This window comes from Lemur catta, chromosome 13 (assembly GCF_020740605.2).
Source record: "Lemur catta isolate mLemCat1 chromosome 13, mLemCat1.pri, whole genome shotgun sequence".
NCBI classification, from domain to species: Eukaryota; Metazoa; Chordata; class Mammalia; order Primates; family Lemuridae; genus Lemur; species Lemur catta.
Window position 1 is genome coordinate 29,612,088 of NC_059140.1, and position 19,148 is coordinate 29,631,235.

The following is a 19,148-nucleotide window of genomic DNA, read 5'->3' on the forward strand; positions in this document are numbered from 1 at the left end:
AAGAGAAGAAGAAAGTTGTTCAGACAGGAAATACTATTTTATTATTTCCAAATTTATCCATCAAGTGTGTCAGAAACAAGGCTCTTCATGCAATCACTAAAAGCTAGGCAGAAGGTTGAATTTATTGTAATTGTGCTTGCTGAGTATCAAACTTTCATAATGGGATTTAGCAGCTGCGAAGAAAATTCTGGGATAACAGTGAATTGCTACTTCAAGAAATGTGGCAAACCAACTCTCTTGATGTCCCAGAAGATGAGGATTTTATGGAGAAATATAAACATTGATAACTCCAAGTACAAAGAAACTTTAGACATTCCTTAATCCATTTATTTAATTTATAATATATTTTACTTCCTTATGTATATACAAGAATGATACATAATAAATATCTAGGTCTAACTAAACTTGAAAGTGTTCTTTCTGTAAGAATACAATAAAAATACAACATGATCAGAATTTTTTCATAACTGGGTTTTTAATTTTTTTCTATTAATTAATGTTAAACATAAATTGATGGCATCTTATAGTAAAGAAAATAAGATAGTTCATTGAAATATACTTGTAATAATGAGTCAATATCGAGTGGGAGTAGTACTTATTCAGCATTTCAAGGTTAACAAAAGTACAGGCTCTTTTGAACAATTGACTATGGATATTAATTTAATTCATATCATGTAAGTTGATAAAAGAATAAAGAAAATGCTATTTGAAATAAAATTCATAAGAAACATGCTAAAAATTTTGCCTATTAATAACTTAACAGTTACAAATCTTATGTTTAATAAATTCTGGCTCCCAAAACCTATTTCTGTCTTCTAGAAAGTATGAAGACTCATTTTATTTTTATTTTTATATTATTGTGAAGAAAAAAGCTTTTGAAAAATTCAGTTCCTGTATTTTGTCCATTTTTTGATGGGGCTATTTGCTTTTTTCTTGCTGATTTGTTTGAGTTCTTTGTAGATTCTGGATATTAGTGCTTTATTGGATGTATAGTTTGTGAGTATTTTCTGCCATTCTGTAGATTGTCTATTTACTCTGTTTTTTATTTCCTTTGCTGTGCAGAAGCTTTTTAACTTAAGTTCTATTTATTTATTTTTGTTACTGCTGTATTTGCCTTTGGGCAAAGATATACAAGAGATTTATTTCCCTATTTTTTCAACTCTTATGTAAATTTGAGGTTATTTTCCAATGAAAAGATATATATATATATATAATACATATTTATATATATATGTAAATATACATATAAACAAAAGGAAAGGAGCAATATGAATAACAAAAAGCCCAAACAAAATCTTCATTTGAAAAAATTTTAATATTAATCTTTTCATAGAGCAATTTCATAGATTTTTCATATTTATCACTATCTTTAATGTTCACTTATGCTTTTTTCTGATATATCATAATTGTCTAATAAACATACTAAAGTAGATAGCCTCATATGATCTAAGAACACTTATTTAAAGAATAAATGAATAAGAGAATGAATAAAAGGAAAGATGATAAACATGCTTGATCTCTAGGGATGTTGAGCTCCACACTGATGAATAAAGATTCAATCAATGAGTGTGATTCCTTCTCAAGAACACTTCTCAAATACATTGTTTTATTAAACAAATTTACCTCACATCTACTGCCTTCAGCAGAACTGGAAGAATCCACAGCCCTGTAAAGGATGACTTGTTTTACCCTCAGTTAAAATTAAACTCAAATTAGAAACAGTAAGACATTCAGTGTGCTTAAGAAGTGGGAACACTTAAAATGGCCTAAAATTAATTTTGAATAATATGCAATCTGCTGTAAATTTAGTTTTTCAAACGGCAAATTTATTACTGCTACATGTACAAGTTATGTTGTGAATATAATGATGTGCAACATAAAATTACCTTTTTGGAATTGTGACAATTATATTCAACTCAGTAATTGTGAACTCTAATGATAATGCCTTAATGTATTAATACATATTATACATGATTTTTATGTTTACCACAACCTGTTCATAAAAGCTCTGAAATATGGCCGGGCGCGGTGGCTCACGCCTATAATCCTAGCACTCTGGGAGGCCGAGGCAGGTGGATCACTCGAGGTCAGGAGTTCGAGACCAGCCTGAGCAAGAGTAAGACCCCGTCTCTACTAAAAATAGAAAGAAATGATCTGGACAGCTAAAAATATATATAGAAAAAATTAGTCAGGCATGGTGGCGCATGCCTGTAGTCCCAGCTACTCGGGAGGCTGAGGCAATACGATCGCTTAAGCCCAGGAGTTTGAGGTTGCTGTGAGCTAGGCTGATGCCACGGCACTCACTCTAGCCTGGGCAACAGAGTGAGACTCTGTCTCAAAAAAAAAAAAAAAAAAAAGCTCTGAAATTTTAATTACCTTAATATCAGCAGTCTTTTGGTGATTTTTATAATTCCCTTGGAAATATTTCCCAGGGAGTTTTTTTTATTTTGTAATATCAAAATGGCTGTGAAAAGTTGTGAGGATATCGTGAATTTTATTTCCTTTATGTAACTTTTTTGTCTGTCCTAATATCTATAATATGTTTTCTTTATCTTTGAGTTTTAGTATGTTACTAGAATACATTTATTTGACTTCATTAACTTTGTCTGAAATATGGAGACACATGTCAATCTACACATTCAAGCCTGCATGCTTTACAATTTTGACTTATTTTCTGTGCTAATTTTTTCTCTAATTTATGTACATCAGTTATCATATGTTTGATTTTTATTGACTATCCTTTCTATAACTATTATTCTTTTATGACATTTATCTTTTTCTCCTGTTCATCTGCATTCTGTGCAGTTTTCTCAAGCTTTCTCTCCCAAATCATTTTCAATTTTCCTTTGGGTAAATGCTATATATTGTTAGATGTTATAAGCATTTTTAATATTTACATTTATAATTTTTATAATAATTAGTCTGCTTTTTCATTGTTTTTATTTCAGATTCATAAATGAGAGAAAATAAAATTATATAACAGATTATCTAATGTTTTTGAAATGATTTTCTCCTATTAATTTAATTGTATATTTTTTCACAGCTCTTCCTACATTTTAATGTACCCATTAACATATAAAATATGTGTTCCTAAATATATAGTATTTTGGGTGCATATCTTTTTAATTTTCATACCTGCTATTGAACTATAAATTATCTTTTTTTTTACTCTTTACATCTTTCTCTTTTTTTTTTCTTTTTAAAAAATGCTTATCTAGGTAACCATTTTCCTGGTATTAATATTTAAATTATATCCTAATATTTTCCATCACAAACAACAATATCATAAAAATATAACCAGGGATGCTATGGTTTGGATGTTTGCCCCTAAACTTCATGTTGAAATTTGATCTCAAGTTTGGAAAAAGGGACCAACAGGAGGGGTTTGGATCATAGGGGTGTACCCCTCATGAATAGTTCAATGCTCTCCTTGATGGAGTAGAAATGAATGAGTTCTCTACTAGTTTCCCTGAGAGCTGGTTCTTAAAAACAGCTGGGCATCTCCCTCCATCTCTCTTTCCTCCTCTCTTGCCATATGATCTCTGCATATACCAGCTCTCCTTGTCTGCCACCATGAGAGGAAGCAGTCTGAGGGCCTCACCAGATACAGATGCCAGTGCCATGCTTCTTTTATAATCTGCAGAACCATAAGTCAAATAAACCTCTTTTCTTTATAAATTCCCCAATCTCACGTTCCTTTATAGCAACACAAAACAAATTAAGACAATGGAATTTGAAAATTTGTTGGAATATAAATCAATCGGTGAAATTGTAGTCTTCGAGTATATGCATATTGGTTTAATTGAATAATACCAGATTATTTTCTATAAGACAAATGCTTTTCTACTTACAATGGTATTGTGTCCTGATAAATCCATCGTAAGTTGAACATACCAGACGTTGAAAGTGCATTGAATCTCCTAACCTACCCAACATCATAGCTTAACTTTACCTACCTAAATGTGCCCAGAACACTTTCATTAGCCTACAGTTGGGCAAAGACATCTAACACAAAGCTTATTTTATTATAAGGGATTGAATATCTAATTTAAAATTTATTGAATAGAGTACACTGTAGAGTATTGGTTGTTTACCCTCATGATTGCATGGCTGAGTGGGAGCTGCAGCTCGCTGTTGCTGTCCAGCATCACCAGAGAGCACTGTATCACACATCTCTAGTCCAGGAAAATATCAACATTCAAAATTTGACGTACAGTTTCTGTTGAATGTGTATCACTTTTGCACCATTGTAAAGTTAAAAAATTATAAGTCAAACCATGGAAAGTAATGGACTGACTGTATATGTACCAGTTCAAATGTTTTCTAGCACTAGATAATAGTACTAATCTCCCAAAATATATGGTATTATCTAATACACAAAGTTTTACAAATTGATAGTTTTGAGGTACTATGTCATCGTTTTAATTAGCATTAATCATCTTAGTAGTGACATAGAACATTTTCACATATAGCATTTAGTCATTTTCCTTTTTCCATCTATTCCTATTTGTCACCTATGCTAAAATAGTATTCCATCATGTATTTCATTTCTTTTTCCTGTTGATTTCCAGATATTTGTGCATTCTAGATGTTAATACTTTTTAAAAATTTTAAGACATTGTATTTGTGCTCTCATTATATTATAAGGATATTTTTATGACATACCAAGTTCCACATAGTGTATATATCTATTTCGGAGCTCTTCGGTCATTCCATTGGTTAATGTGTTTGTTTTGGTCCTAGTCCTAATATATATTTTATTATTGTTTTGTAATTGTTGTTTAATATTTGATACATTGGGTATCACTATTTTGGTATTTTTTGAAGTACATTTGTTATTTATAAACATTTATTCATTAAAAGCATTATATTATTTCAATGAAATTTAATTGCATAACATACATATTTACATATAATATTATAAATAAAAATATAATAATTACTTTTGCCTTATCCTATATGTATTTTGGAAGGCCTATGTATGGACTTCTGTTGCATATATACTAAGGAAAGGAATAACTGCACCACAGAATATGTATATCTTCAATTTTAATAGACGATATCAAAGAGTTATTCAAAGTGTTTGGACAATTCACTTCCAATAGCTGTTTGGGAGTTGCATTTGATTTTTGACATTTGATATTATTCTTTTAAAATATTTTTATTTTATTTTATTAGCCATTTTACTGTGTGTAGAGTAGTTTCTCAGTTTTAATTTGCCTTTTTTTGATGACTATTAAAGCTGAACACCTTTTTATGTTTGCTGGTCATTATCCATTTTCTTGGGATATACCATTTGAAGCATTTTGTCTGAATTTCTATAGTGCTGTCTTCATTTTTTCTAACTAATTTATAGAATTTTTACAACTTCATTACCACCCATGGATAATCATGAATTGACTGTGTATATATTATTTTATTGATACACAAATTTCCCCATTGGACCATTATTTCACCCGATAGTATAAAGTTACTTTTAAGGTACTATGAATTACCCACTACAGAGAGTTTATATAAAGAACAAGATTAAGTTAGGAATAACAAGTCTTTAAATTTTGCTTAGGACCCTGAAGTCCCTGGAGTACACAAAAAAATATAGTTTCCTAGTCACTGGTGTACAAAGATATAAATTTGAAGGTTTATGTAAACAGAATAATATACATAGAATAGATAGATTTTCTATGTTCAAAGGTAAATTACTTTTTTGTGTTTGGACTTTATCTTATTAAAACTCCTACTGTAATATATTGGTGTAATATAGTGCTATAGATATAAATGATACATATATCATTTTTGAAATGATAAACTTTCACTTTCAGATATATATTGAATTTACAAGTGAAAAGTTATTTCTGACCCCAAAAACCCAACAAACAAAAAACTCATTGGACAATGTTTATGTTCTTCTTCCTGTGATTTTCTTCAGTTTTTTTTTTTTTTTTCCCCAGAGAGTTTAGGACATCTAACACCCTTAGTTGAGTAATGGTCTTTTGAAATATAATTATGTTTTAAAGTTTAAAATCTTACAATTACACACAAATCAGAGGCATTCATATATGCCAATACCATTCAATCGGAGAATCAAATTAAGGACTCAATACCTTTCAAAATAGCAACAAAGAAAATAAAATCTCTAGGAATATATTTATTTATTTATTTATTTATTTTTTTCGCATATTGCTTTTTATTGCAAATAAATATTGGGGACACTGTATAGTAATTTATTTTTTTCTAGCAATGTCTTCACAAAGTATGACAGGTAAGAAGTAAAATGAAGTGTATCTGGTAAAAAAAATGTATAGCATAAATACAAAATATAAATACAAATTAAATGCACAAATTCAATATTAAAGTCAAACATATAATGAATCAGCAACATTAGGCTCCTAACTCTTACTGAAACTACAATATATATATTTTTTTTTTTTTAGGAATATATTTAACTAAAGAGGTAAAGGACCTCTATAAAGAGAACTACGAAACGCTAAGGAAGGAAATTGCAGAACACGTAAATAAGTGGAAATCCATACCATGCTCATGGATTGGAAGAATTAACATCGTTAAAATGTCTATACTACCCAAAGTAATCTATAGATTCAATGCAATTCCTATTAAATTACCAACATCATTTTTCACAGATTTAGAAAAAATAATTATACACTTTGTATGGAAACAGAGAAGACCGCGTATAGCAAAAGCAATCTTAAGCAATAAAAACAAAATGGGAGGTATTGATTTGCCAGACCTCAAACTATACTACAAAGCTGTGGTTCTTAAAACTGCTTGGTATTGGCACAAGGGCAGGGACACAGACCAGTGGAACAGAACAGAAAACCCAAATATAAAACCATCCTCATATAACCATCTAATCTTTGACAAAATAGACAAAAACATACTCTGGGGACAAGAGTCCCTATTCAATAAATGGTGCTGGGAAAACTGGATAGCCACATGTAGAAGACTGAAACAGGACCCACAGATTTCACCTCTCACAAAAATCAAATCACGGTGGATAACAGATTTAAACCTTAAATGGGAAACGATTAGAATTCTAGAAGAAAATGTAGGAAAGACTCTCACAGACATTGGTCTACGCAAAGAATTTATGAAGAAAACCCCTAAGGCAATCGCAGCAACAACAAAAATAAACGAATGGGACCTGATTAAATTAAAAAGCTTCTGCACAGCCAAAGAAACAGTCACGAAAATAAACAGACAGCCTACAAGATGGGAAAAAATTTTCGCATACTACACATCAGATAAAAGACTGATAACAAAAATCTATTTAGAACTCAGGAAAATCAGGAAGAAAAAATCAAACAATCCTATCAAAAAATGGGCAAAGGACATGAATAGAAATTTTTCAAAAGAAGACATAAGAATGGCCAAAAAACGTATCAAAAAATGCTCAACATCCCTAATCATCAGGGAAATGCAAATCAAAACCACAATGAGATACCACTTAACTCCGGTGAGAATGGCCTTTATCAAAAAATCCCAAAACAACACATGTTGGCGTGGATGTGGAGAGACAGGAACACTCATACACTGCTAGTGGGAATGCAAACTAGTGCAACCCCTATGGAAAGCAATATGGAGATACCTTCAACAGATTCAAGTAGACCTACCATTTGATCCAGCAATCCCATTATTGGGCATATACCCAGAAGAACAAAAGTCATTCTTTAACAAAGACACCTGTACCTGAATGTTTATAGCAGCACAATTCACAATCGCAAAGATGTGGAAACAACCCAAGTGCCCATCAATCCACGAATGGATTAGTAAACTGTGGTATATGTATACCATGGAGTACTACTCAGCTATAAGAAATAACGATGATACGACATCTCTTTGGTTCTCCTGGAGAGAGCTGGAACCCATTATACTAAGTGAAGTATCCAAAGAATGGAAAAATAAGCATCACATGTACTCACCAGAAAACTGGTTTCCCTGATCATCACCTAAATGTACATCGGGGAAGGATACCAATTGGATATCAGACTGGGATGGGGGGGGTGGGGGGAGGGGATGGGTGTATGCCTACATGACGAGTGCGTTGCGCACCCTCTGGGGAATGGTCATGCTTGAAGGTGCAGACCCGGGGAGGTGGGGGGGGGGGGATGGAGGTATGACTACATGATGAGTGCCAGGCGCACTGTCTGGAGAATGAGAACGGACGCGCTTGGGACTCTGATTCGGGGGGGATGGGCAGGACATGGACAATGTATATGACCTAAACTTATGTACCCCCATGATGAGCTGAAATTAAAAAAAAAAAAAAAAAATCTTACAATTCTCAAGAAAGTCAATGCCATATTTAAATTTTTTGACTAGTGGCATTCCAATTCAAATTTTTGGTGTTCTTTTTTTAGCAATTAGTTCTTGGGGCACCAAAGTACTTATTGATTATTTATATATGCCTGTGGAACTAGGATGTTTTAACAAACCTCTTCCCTTGCTGTCACTCACTGATGTGATACTTTCAGATAATTCCTTACTTTCCTCTTTCTGTTAGACCTGTCATAAATTATTTGTATAATGCCCTGGTATTTTGCCTTTTTTGGTGGTGTTTCACACATAATATATATACATCTTGGTACAGTTTATATTAATACTTTAGATATGTTTGATGCTGACATTAATCACCAACTTTAATTCAATCTCACTTGCATCTATTGGTCATCTATTACATGATAAGGATTGAGCTAATTTTGGTAAAGGTATAAAGTTGATTGAAGCAGTTACTACTAAGAGGTATGCAATGTATTGACTAAGTTAGGTAACTAAATGGGAACTTTGGACAAAGTATATATGCCAAGTGCCAAACCCAGGCAAAAATATCATATTTATTTAGACATTAATGGCTTAGGAATATCTACATGTCATAATAAACGAATCTAAGAAGAACTTCTATTTATGGGGCAGAAAAATAAGAGACAATTCAACCTTAGCCAGACCCCACCATAAAATTGGTCAGCCAGATTGTTTGATTTTAATATAATTTATCAACTGCCACAGCAATAACAGGTTGAAATTTTGCAAATAATAATAATAAAGTTTCCATCTCAAGATTTCTGAAAATGCAATTCATTATATTCAAACTAAACTTATCTGTATCATTGAAGAAAGTTATATATTCATATTTAATTTTATAACATTGTGATAACATGAACAGCAAACTGCTAATTGAATTTCCTAGACAATATAAAATCATCTGAAGTGAAAGAAATTACATTGTCCTGTAAAATGCTGAGGTAAAATTTGTTTTGCAGAAACAGATTGGCGTAAGTAACAGAGTAGTCATAAAAATAAAAGCAGTGCCTAAAGCATAGAAAATGTAATATATCACTGTAAAATGTGTTGTAAGTAATTAAATCTAGATATAGGACTCAGGTACAGCAATAATTGAAGATAGGATTAGTGATGGCAACTCTATAAAGATGAAACCTACATTATTGAGTTTATATTCAATATGATTCCATTTCAGTTTTTCCTTGTTTCATTGTAAATAACTAAAAAAAAAAGGAAAAACACATTCAGTTGTAATCTGACATTTCAGATTTCAACAGTGCAACAGTGCAAATATGAAGTATTTTTTAAGGTGCAAAATATTTGACAAATTAAGGAAACGTTTATTCAATTACATCATTTTAACTATGTTTTCATATATATATGTGTGTGTGTGTATACATACGGAACACAAAGTTAATTTAGTAATTACTCATGCTAGCTATTACTTTTATATAAAATATTTTATTGATCTATAGGAATTTGTGTGAATTCACCTCTACAGTGCAGCATATAACTTAATAAATCCTTGGAAAAAATACACAGGTTCTCTTACACAAATATACCAATACCAAAAGTGAATTTTTAAATAATTTAATTTAATAATTAGGAGACTCAAATAAAAAGATGATTCTGAGTGGAAAACTAGCCTCAGTTGACAGAGTGTACATTTTTATATGTTTACTAAAGCAAGGACTAATAACAAATGTAGTTAAAAGTGAGGACTGTCTGGCTCCCATAATATAAGAGCAATTTTGAATTAAAATATGTATTTTCATCAATAGCATTCAAATTCATTATTGCTTTTTATTAGATAAGATAAAGAAGGAAATTCTTTTTTTTTTTTTACCTCTCCATTCAACAAAATATGTATTCCTTGAAGAGAAATATGAAGAGGCTAAAGAATGAGTTTACTTAATGAAGTACTTTTAAGAGGAACAATCCTAAAACAGTAGAAAGAATAAGTGCAACAAAGGTGACCAAATAGTGTATTTGGCTATTGTAATGGGATGATCAGGTGCTCTGGTCCCAGATGTCGCCTTATAAAAATTTACATGGTAGCAAAAATGATGAAAAGCTCAGTCACTAAAATACACATCAGCAGAGATTCAAGAAGTGTCCTGAAGAAGGCATCTCAAAAAAATTGTTATCTACAGTGTCAAGCACCATGTGTTGTTTAAAATGCCCATTACTTGTAAGATGTTGCTACAAGAGATGTCTAGGAATATATCCGGTAGCCAGATAAGTTGTGTCCACATAGGTGAAATTTTCAAAACCATACAATTTGGTTATTGACAAGTATTCTGTGACTAATCACTCCTTTAGTATTTACTAAAAAGATCTTAATATGTTTACATTATGTTAAAATTTTATTTTGCAGTGCGGAACAAGGAAACATCATAAAACCAAATTAGAATATGGATTGTATAACAAAATATCTTTATTAAGATGATTTTTTATAATTATGAACTAAGGATATTAATTAGCAATTAATTTTCCTTCCTTTTCTCTTTAATCCTATTACCACATTAACAATCCTCCTAATAAATGTATATTTTATTTAAACAACCATGCAAATCAAGCAAAACTTGATATAAACACTAAGCTAAGTCCACTTGCAAGAGCCACCCCTAAGTTTTTCCATAGGCTTGAAACTGACACATCATCTTCTCATACCCCTGTAACAGGTTGCTCTCGGTTTCATGATTTATTCAGACTTTGTTGAATAAATCTATCTTCTGTCCCATAAAATACTATGCCAATGCACTTCTCATTCCTATATTTCATTCTCTTACCAGGAAAATTTTAAGCATTGAGAATTTTATCTATGACTGTATTGGGAAAGAGAAAAAAGGCACAATTAACAGAACATCAACTTAAAATTTCTGGGAGTTAGGAAGCAGATAGAACTAGATTAAGGAGAATTTTCATCAGCATCAAGTAGCACTTTGAAATTGTGTATGAAATCCAAAAAAATAAAAAAGAGAGGACACCAAAAAGTTATGATATGTGTGTATGTTTAAGTTAAACAATACCATGATGTGATATAAATATAACACATCAATTTACAGTTCTCTTTGGAGTTTACAAATTACTTTCTCAAACCTTGCCTTATTTATATTTATAAAAATACAATGAAAAATATCATTTCCATTTAACTTATAATAAAAATTTATTATAGAAAATTTATTAAAGATTTCACAGGTAATAATTAGCAGAGTAGAACTTACATTTAAACTCCCATTTTTGTGATGTTTTGATTTCATGATACTTACTGCTAAGTAACTATAAAAATAAAATGTTTTGTTCTGTTTTGTCTGAATGTTAAAGATTGTAGGATGTTCTTACTCATCTTTTCTCCTCTTCTTTTCCAGAGAAAGATCCCTGATTTTAGCTGCCACATTACAAAGCAGAATAAACATTATTTCCTAACCCCCCTTAGCAATGTGAGGACATGTATATAAATAATGGCCAAATGGGTTGTATATGTGAAACAAAATATGAGGGACATTTTTCTTTTTCCCTATTCTAGTTTATGACCCTGACTATGGATCTGGTAAAGAAATATCTTGGAAGAAAAAAAAGGAGAATAAACATCCTAGAAGTCCTAGGAAAGAAAGAAAGATAGAGATTTTTAAATGAACTATTGGAATAAATTTATCATACTATCTGTTATGGACTGAATTTGCTCCCCCTACCTTGCCCAAATTCATATGCTGAAGCCCTAACACTCAAAGTGACTATATTTTTATATATGGTTTTTAAGGAGGTAATTAAGGTTAAATGAGGTCATAAGGGTGGGATCTTAATATTTTAGGGCTGATACATTTATAAAAAGAGGAAGAGACATCAGAGTTCTCTCTCTCCACTCACATACAGAGAAAAAGTCAGGTGAGGATACAGCAAAAAGATGGCCATCTGCAAGCCAAGAAGAGAGACTTTCCCAGAAAGGAATCTTACTGGCATCTTGATCTTGAATGTATAGCTTCCAGAACTGTGAGAAAACTAATATCTGTTGTTTAAGCCACTTGGTCTGTTGTATTTTGTTATGACAACCTGAGTAGGCTAGAACACTATTCCTTGACTGTCTATCTTTGACTGTATACCTTCTATATTCTTTAAGCAGGTAAACACATGTTCTATTTAACACTATCTGTTATGACTAGAAAACTGTCAACTGAGGATGTGAAAGGCATTTCAAAATGATATGTCTTAAAATTTATATAATCTAACATGCAATATTTTAGTTTAGAAGGCCCTTTTAATGCCTTTAGGGTGGCATCTATTGGGATAGTTAGCCATCACCCAGTATACCTTAAATTAGAAAGAGAATTCAAAACAAAGATATATATATATATATATATATATATATATATATATCCTATGAAAAGAGATTTCTGCTGCAGACAGAACAAAAAGTTGGCTTCAAATATAAGCTATGAATCAAAGGTCAAATAGGCAGGTGCTCCTTCTTGTGTACACTTATTACATTAATAATTAGATACTTGATATTAATAATATAGGTGACTCTAGTTTTCTACATAGTAACAATGAAATTTATTTGACAATGGATATTATTACTTATAACTTTTCTGGTATAATGCCTACGTCTTAGAGTTATGTGAACATATTGAAATATATATATATGTATGTGTATATATATAATCCCTACTCTCACACACACACATCCATATTCCTAGTGAACAACAAATAATAATTGAGCATATGTCAGACCAGAAATTAAGAGGCATTTGTATTCATGCAGTGATGCATCAGGCATGTTTTTCCTTCCTCAAAGACATTGTGTTCTAGGTTAAATACTGCAATGCAGCTTACCGAAAAAATAAGGTATAATATGCTAACTAACGTGAAACTTATATAAATGTCACAGAGTCTTATAAAATGAAGTCACACCTGGTGGAATTACAGGAGAGCCTTCTGGCAGATGACATTAAATTTGAGATTAAAGGGAGGATAAATGTAAATGGAGGTGTAGGGTTAGACTGGATACCCTATGAAGGATATCTCAATCAATTGTTAGTAATATTGTGAAAAAAAATTCTCTAAGAAAAGTCAAAGTTTTCACTACTTTGATGTGAAAATTTCAGATGCAGAATAAAGTTGCCATTTTTGTTCTGTATTTTTAAATAATAATTGTAGTATCAAAGATTTCCAGCTAAAAATGTTATGTCATCTGTCAAATTTACATTCATTTTCTCCTTAATATCTGACTGCAAAGGGCACTATCAGGTGTCTCATTTTGAATGCAAAATAATGGCATAGTCTGAAGGTGAACATGAGGTCAAAACTCTTATAAACAGAAATAAAGTTAATTAAAGATAAAAGAAAGCATAGTAAAAAGCAATTATAACTTTATCATCTTTCACATTACTCTGCATTTCAAATTCTTTTATTCTACCTACATATCATTTTTAAGAAAGTTTACATGGTGCAGAATTATTTAAATGGATATAGTGCTTCAAACACTTTGGGAGATTAGCAAGCTATTTCATCATATTTTATCAAGAAAACATTTTATTCAAGATTATTTCTAATTTCATACCTGCCCATCTACAATTCTTCACGATTATCTTAAGATGCTTTAAAGTACAAGCAAAATCCTCATGATCTTTGTAAATGATATCCCAACCTCTCAATTATTCTTTTTTCTCTTTTAAATTTTTAAATATCCATTAAAAATACTTGGAATTACAAGCCAGTGTTCAAAAAGGGAGCAGGCATAAAGTTTTACATTAAGTATACAAAACATACCACCAGGGAGAAATTATATAAAAGAGAGAAAATAAAAGCATGGGGAAGATGGAGAAGCAGACCTCATAAAACTCATCAAAATAGAAATATTTCTCATTGAAGTTTTACCTTTAATAGCTTCTTGTTTTTATGAAGAATCTTAACATCTTATTCTGCAAACTTTGGTTCATGCATGTAGACTTTCCCTGCTTTTGGAATGCCTATACCTGGCTTTATAAAGTTAATTCAATCTCTAAAATACACAGTTCCTACTTGTTATCATTCCTCATAACAATACTATAAAGCTTTAGGTCCCCCCTTTCCTTTTTAAACATGAACTATCACACAAGTGATGAAATGAAATTATTATTATTAATGAGAAATCAGTAAAATATTGACTCCTACAACATGAATTTGTCTCATATATGTTTTAAGCAAAACTGTTTTATCCCATACTTTTTCTACTGTCCTCCTGGAATTTAGTGATATAATCTGGATTTTCAATCTAATTCTCTCTAAAATTAAGCAACATCATGTACAATGGCTTATCAAAAATACACTTGGATTCCCACAAGGCTCATACATTGAACATATCAAAATACAATTTTAAACAATGTTCTTTTAAAAAATCCTTTTTTAAAATGTATATTTTATCTTAGTAAATACCATTATTATATCTCTAGCCATGCAGGATAGAAACCCTGAATCCTTTCTTAGATTATTTCAAAATAATCATCATTTTCACCAAATTTAAATATATTCATAATTTTTTAATTATGTTTTTTACTAATTGTTCCCCTCACAACAATCTTATGTCAGTTCATTGATGATTATTGAGTTCTCAAACTAGTAGATTTATCTTACATGATCATGTTTCACCCCCTCACTTTATAGATGTAAAACTGAAGGGTTTCGGTAATGACAGCTAGAGTTAGAATTACTGATCTATGCTATACAGCACATTGCTGTTTGTCCCAAACCATATTGTTTTATTTTTGTCACACTTAGATATACCTCCACATCGTTTTCTTCTACTGTGTTCCCTTCTTCCAAAAGGAAGAATGTTACTGAAATTTTTATATTTTTCCTCAATTTACATTCTTACAGTCACACATTTTCTTGAAGCTTTTTCATTAAAATTATTTTGTACAGTTGAATCCTTACTATGATTGTAGTATAAAGCTAACCTACAAAGTAGAAAATTATGAAACAAAAACAAGGAGATTTTAAAGAAGGTGCCCCTGGAATTAGAGACAAAATTAGTATGTATCTATAAGACCCTTCCCAAATATCTTTAGTTATCTTTCTTTTTCTTAACTTCTGTGCCACTTTTAATAATTATATCTAAATGGAATTATCTCTATTTTAATAATTACTCTACATAAATGTTCACAGTTATAGAGTAGTAGCCTAATATTTTAATCAGTTCTCCTAAAAGTATTAAATTATAAGCATACATAGAGTAAACTAAGATGCAATTAAATATGTTTGAGACTGTCTTTGCTTAAAAATATTAGCAAACCATTGTGCTTACCTAAAGCCAATACTTAGAAAATTTTATTCTATTCCATTTATTTCCACAGAAATATAGTTCTGTACAATCTTAAATTGACTTTATTGATTGTAGTAAATTTTATCTGTTTCCAATTTTCCACTTCTCTTTGCCAACTGACCTTACAATGCACAAAAGTGGGCAGAGTATATTCCCTGCTCTATTGATGTGCCAAGTCAACAACTTAAGATTTGTCATATGTTTCCTCTTGCTCCTTTATAGTAAAATAATCCTCCATGAGAAAACATCCCTCAAGTAACTGATGTTCAAAGGAGGAGGTGTTAATGAAAGGAGAAGGCAAATGTGCAGTGTAAATCCATGAACAGTGACCCTACAGCCTACAGAGAATCACCCACATAAACCCAAACTATAGTCAACCTTCACACCAAAATAAAAATAACATTTTTTACATTACTTTTTTCTTTGCTTGCGTTTTGTTTTAGTGTAAGATACTGAGATTTTGAAGTTGTCTGCTACATAGCCATGGCTGACTAATATATTGACACTAATGGCATATTATGTATAAGAACATTACTGAAGACTAAAGACCACATATGATTAAGAAGTTATCCTTTGTAATACTTTTCATTCTTTTCAATGTATTTGAGTACTTTTTACATGTATGGTTAGGAATGCACAATGTTGACCATGTAAATCCTTTGGGATTTGGGCAGTGATTTAGGTATAGATCTTCCATTTTAATGAGACTGTGTACAAATTGAAAGTGGACAGAGAAAGTCCTTTATAATATATTACTTTAAAAAGAGTTGTCTTCAATTCTTCCCAGTCAATCCATCATTATTCATTTTAATTAATCCATCTTCAGCTTCAGATATTTATAGGAAAATAAATAAAGAAATTATATAAAAAGGAAGTCTGCTTCCCCCAATCTCCACTCACTGGATGGATAGTTTTGTAACAGAGTGAATGGTCAGAAAAAAAAATGGCAAAAATATTTTCTGTCTCTTTAAAATTTCTCCCACTCTTTTTGGGAACTGTGGCCTGGCCTGCATCCCTGCCTTGGTCAGGGAGGATGTCTTTTGTTCTTTGTATTACAGGAGATAGCTCAGCCTTGCCCAGACAGACACCAGCCTCCCAGGTGGGCACAGGTGGGCAGAGATCTTGGCTTTGTTTTCAGCAGAGAAGACAAAGGGATGATTAGAATCATTAACACAGTAGTATAGAACTGAGGGCTCTCCCTTTAAAAGCTCTGTATTTCAGCTTATGTTCAGGAAATTTGGATTTTGAGACAAGAGTCTACCATTTTTCCTCCTTTTCTGGCAAAGTAATAAACTTCTCTTTCCTTCTCCTCAAACCACTTGTTCTCATTCTTCTGATGTGGCCTTGAGGACAAATGTGAGCTTTTGGTAACAGTTTCTGTACAATTTTTTGAACAGACAAAACAATTTGACCAGACAAAACAAACACCTTCTTTGTGTTGGATGCAAATGTTTTCACTTCTTTGAATTTTCCCAAAGTGGGTAGTTATAGGGGACTTAGATGAGTCTCAAAGAATCACCTCATGTTTACTACTTGATTGGGGCCTATCATACTCATGTCAATCTTATTAAGCTTCTTCTCAGTTACCTTTTCACTAGTGCTTCTCTCTGAATATTATAGAAGTAGAATAAATGATCTTGGGTTAATTGGGTAAATTATTTTATAAAACTCAACGAGACAAAATTAATAATAGTATAAATCTAAACATTTAGATATAATTGGCTAGTGTAATGTTGTGTGTTAGTGTGTACATTTTAAACAAAAAGAACTTGCTATTTGATCAAATATTTAGTATTACTCATGATACATTTTTCATTATATGAGTCGTATTTGTCTTTGTATGAGGATAGTAGTCTAGAGAGGAAGATTCTCCACTTCCAAACCTTACAACTACTGTCCAATTCCTTACTCATATGAGGTTTAGATTACCGCAAATAAATACTTCATGAAATAGCCGCTGCAGATCCTGAGCTCACCTAAATCATTTTGTAAGGAGGATTTAAACTATTATTTATAGTAACTACAAAGTAGTTTCATCTATTGTTGTTTTTTCAATAAATTTTCTTTGGTCATGTATGTTTCATGTCATTCTTTACTTAATTTTTGCCTGTGCATGCTTAATCTTCAAACATTTGCTTAGCTAAGCAATTTTCATATATATTCACAACATTTCATAGTAAACCAAAATTCAAAGTGAACAAAAAACTTAAACAACAAAACCTATAATGAATGACTGAAAGTTATTTTATTTTCCTAAAATACTTTTACCAAATTTAGAAAGATCAAGACACTTTAGAGAAAAAGCAAGGATTCTAATGTAGTATAAAACAATAAAAGAATGAAATGTTTTAAATATTATCAAATAGTAATAATTTGGGTAATTCTATGTAGGCCTAATTTGGTTATAAAGAAAACCGTATTACTAAAAAAGAAACAACCTAAGAAAGTTAAATGTTACTCTATGGCCATGAATCAGCTGTTTAGATTTTATTTTACCTACATTTTAATTTCTTTTTAGCAAAAGACTTGCACGAACTTTGAAACAAACACTTTATATTTCAATATAATAGCAAATAAAACCCACTGGCTTCTTTTTGGCCTCAGCATTTCTTCATTCTAAAAGATTCTTTCATTTACTTTCTATTTACGGTTTGCAAAGATCTAGGATTAATCTCCTTTACCATTCAATATCAATTTATTTTTGGTCAAGACTATAAGTCTCATTTCATTTATTTTAAATTAAATCATTTATAGAGAACTTTACTTATGTACAACCATATTATTTTATGCAAAAATGATCACTGTATCACTGCTTTTTATTTTAAAACATATTCAATCACCCTTGTACCACAAATTGCTTCCAAAATCGATATTTACTTTTCTCTCTTATTTCTTAGAAACTTGAGAAAACTGTTTTCTTTGTTATCAAAAACATCCTTTCTTCCCACTAAGTTTGACCCTCCATAAAACAGTTTTTACCTCCTGCATTGTCCTGAAACATCTTTAACCACTTTACTGTGCTCTTATCTTCCTCTTCAAATTTGCTTTTGTTGTTGACACAATCAATTATATCCTCCTGTTCTGCCTCCCATTGCTCCATCACCTCTTTATTCTCCTCTCATTTACTGTTGAACTTGAGTTTGCCTTAGAGACATAGAAGAAAAATAAAACAGCAACAGGTTTTTATTTTAGTTAAAGATAATAGAAAAACTCATACCTTACATTCATAAAACCTGTATGAACTCAAAATAAAAAAATAACACAATTTACACAGAGATACAATTATTTACACTGAGATAACATTGGCACCTCTTTTCTGATTAATATTAAGATTAACCTAAGAAATTATATAATTAGGGAAATTACATATATTGCTTTTGTTACTTCTTGACTTTACAGTTTTAATTAGAAATGTTCATCATATGCACTAATTAGGATTTAATTGCATAAGCCAATATCCTTTGATGATCTAGTTATTTCAGTGTTTAAGACATCTAATAATATCTTCAATATGCAAATAATAAATATATAGCAGAGAAAAACTAATCAGTCT

The 19,148-nt window shown here is 31.1% G+C and overlaps 1 long non-coding RNA gene across 1 annotated transcript in view; it reads right to left on the minus strand.

Moving 5' to 3' along the window:
- Positions 1–18,184: 18,184 nt before the first annotated feature.
- The window catches only part of LOC123649113, a 226,587-nt gene continuing 225,623 nt past the window's right edge, over positions 18,185–19,148 (minus strand). Inside the window, exon 3 of the long non-coding RNA XR_006738873.1 lies at positions 18,185–18,739. This is a non-coding gene — a long non-coding RNA (uncharacterized LOC123649113). The remainder of the gene's footprint in view (positions 18,740–19,148) is intronic.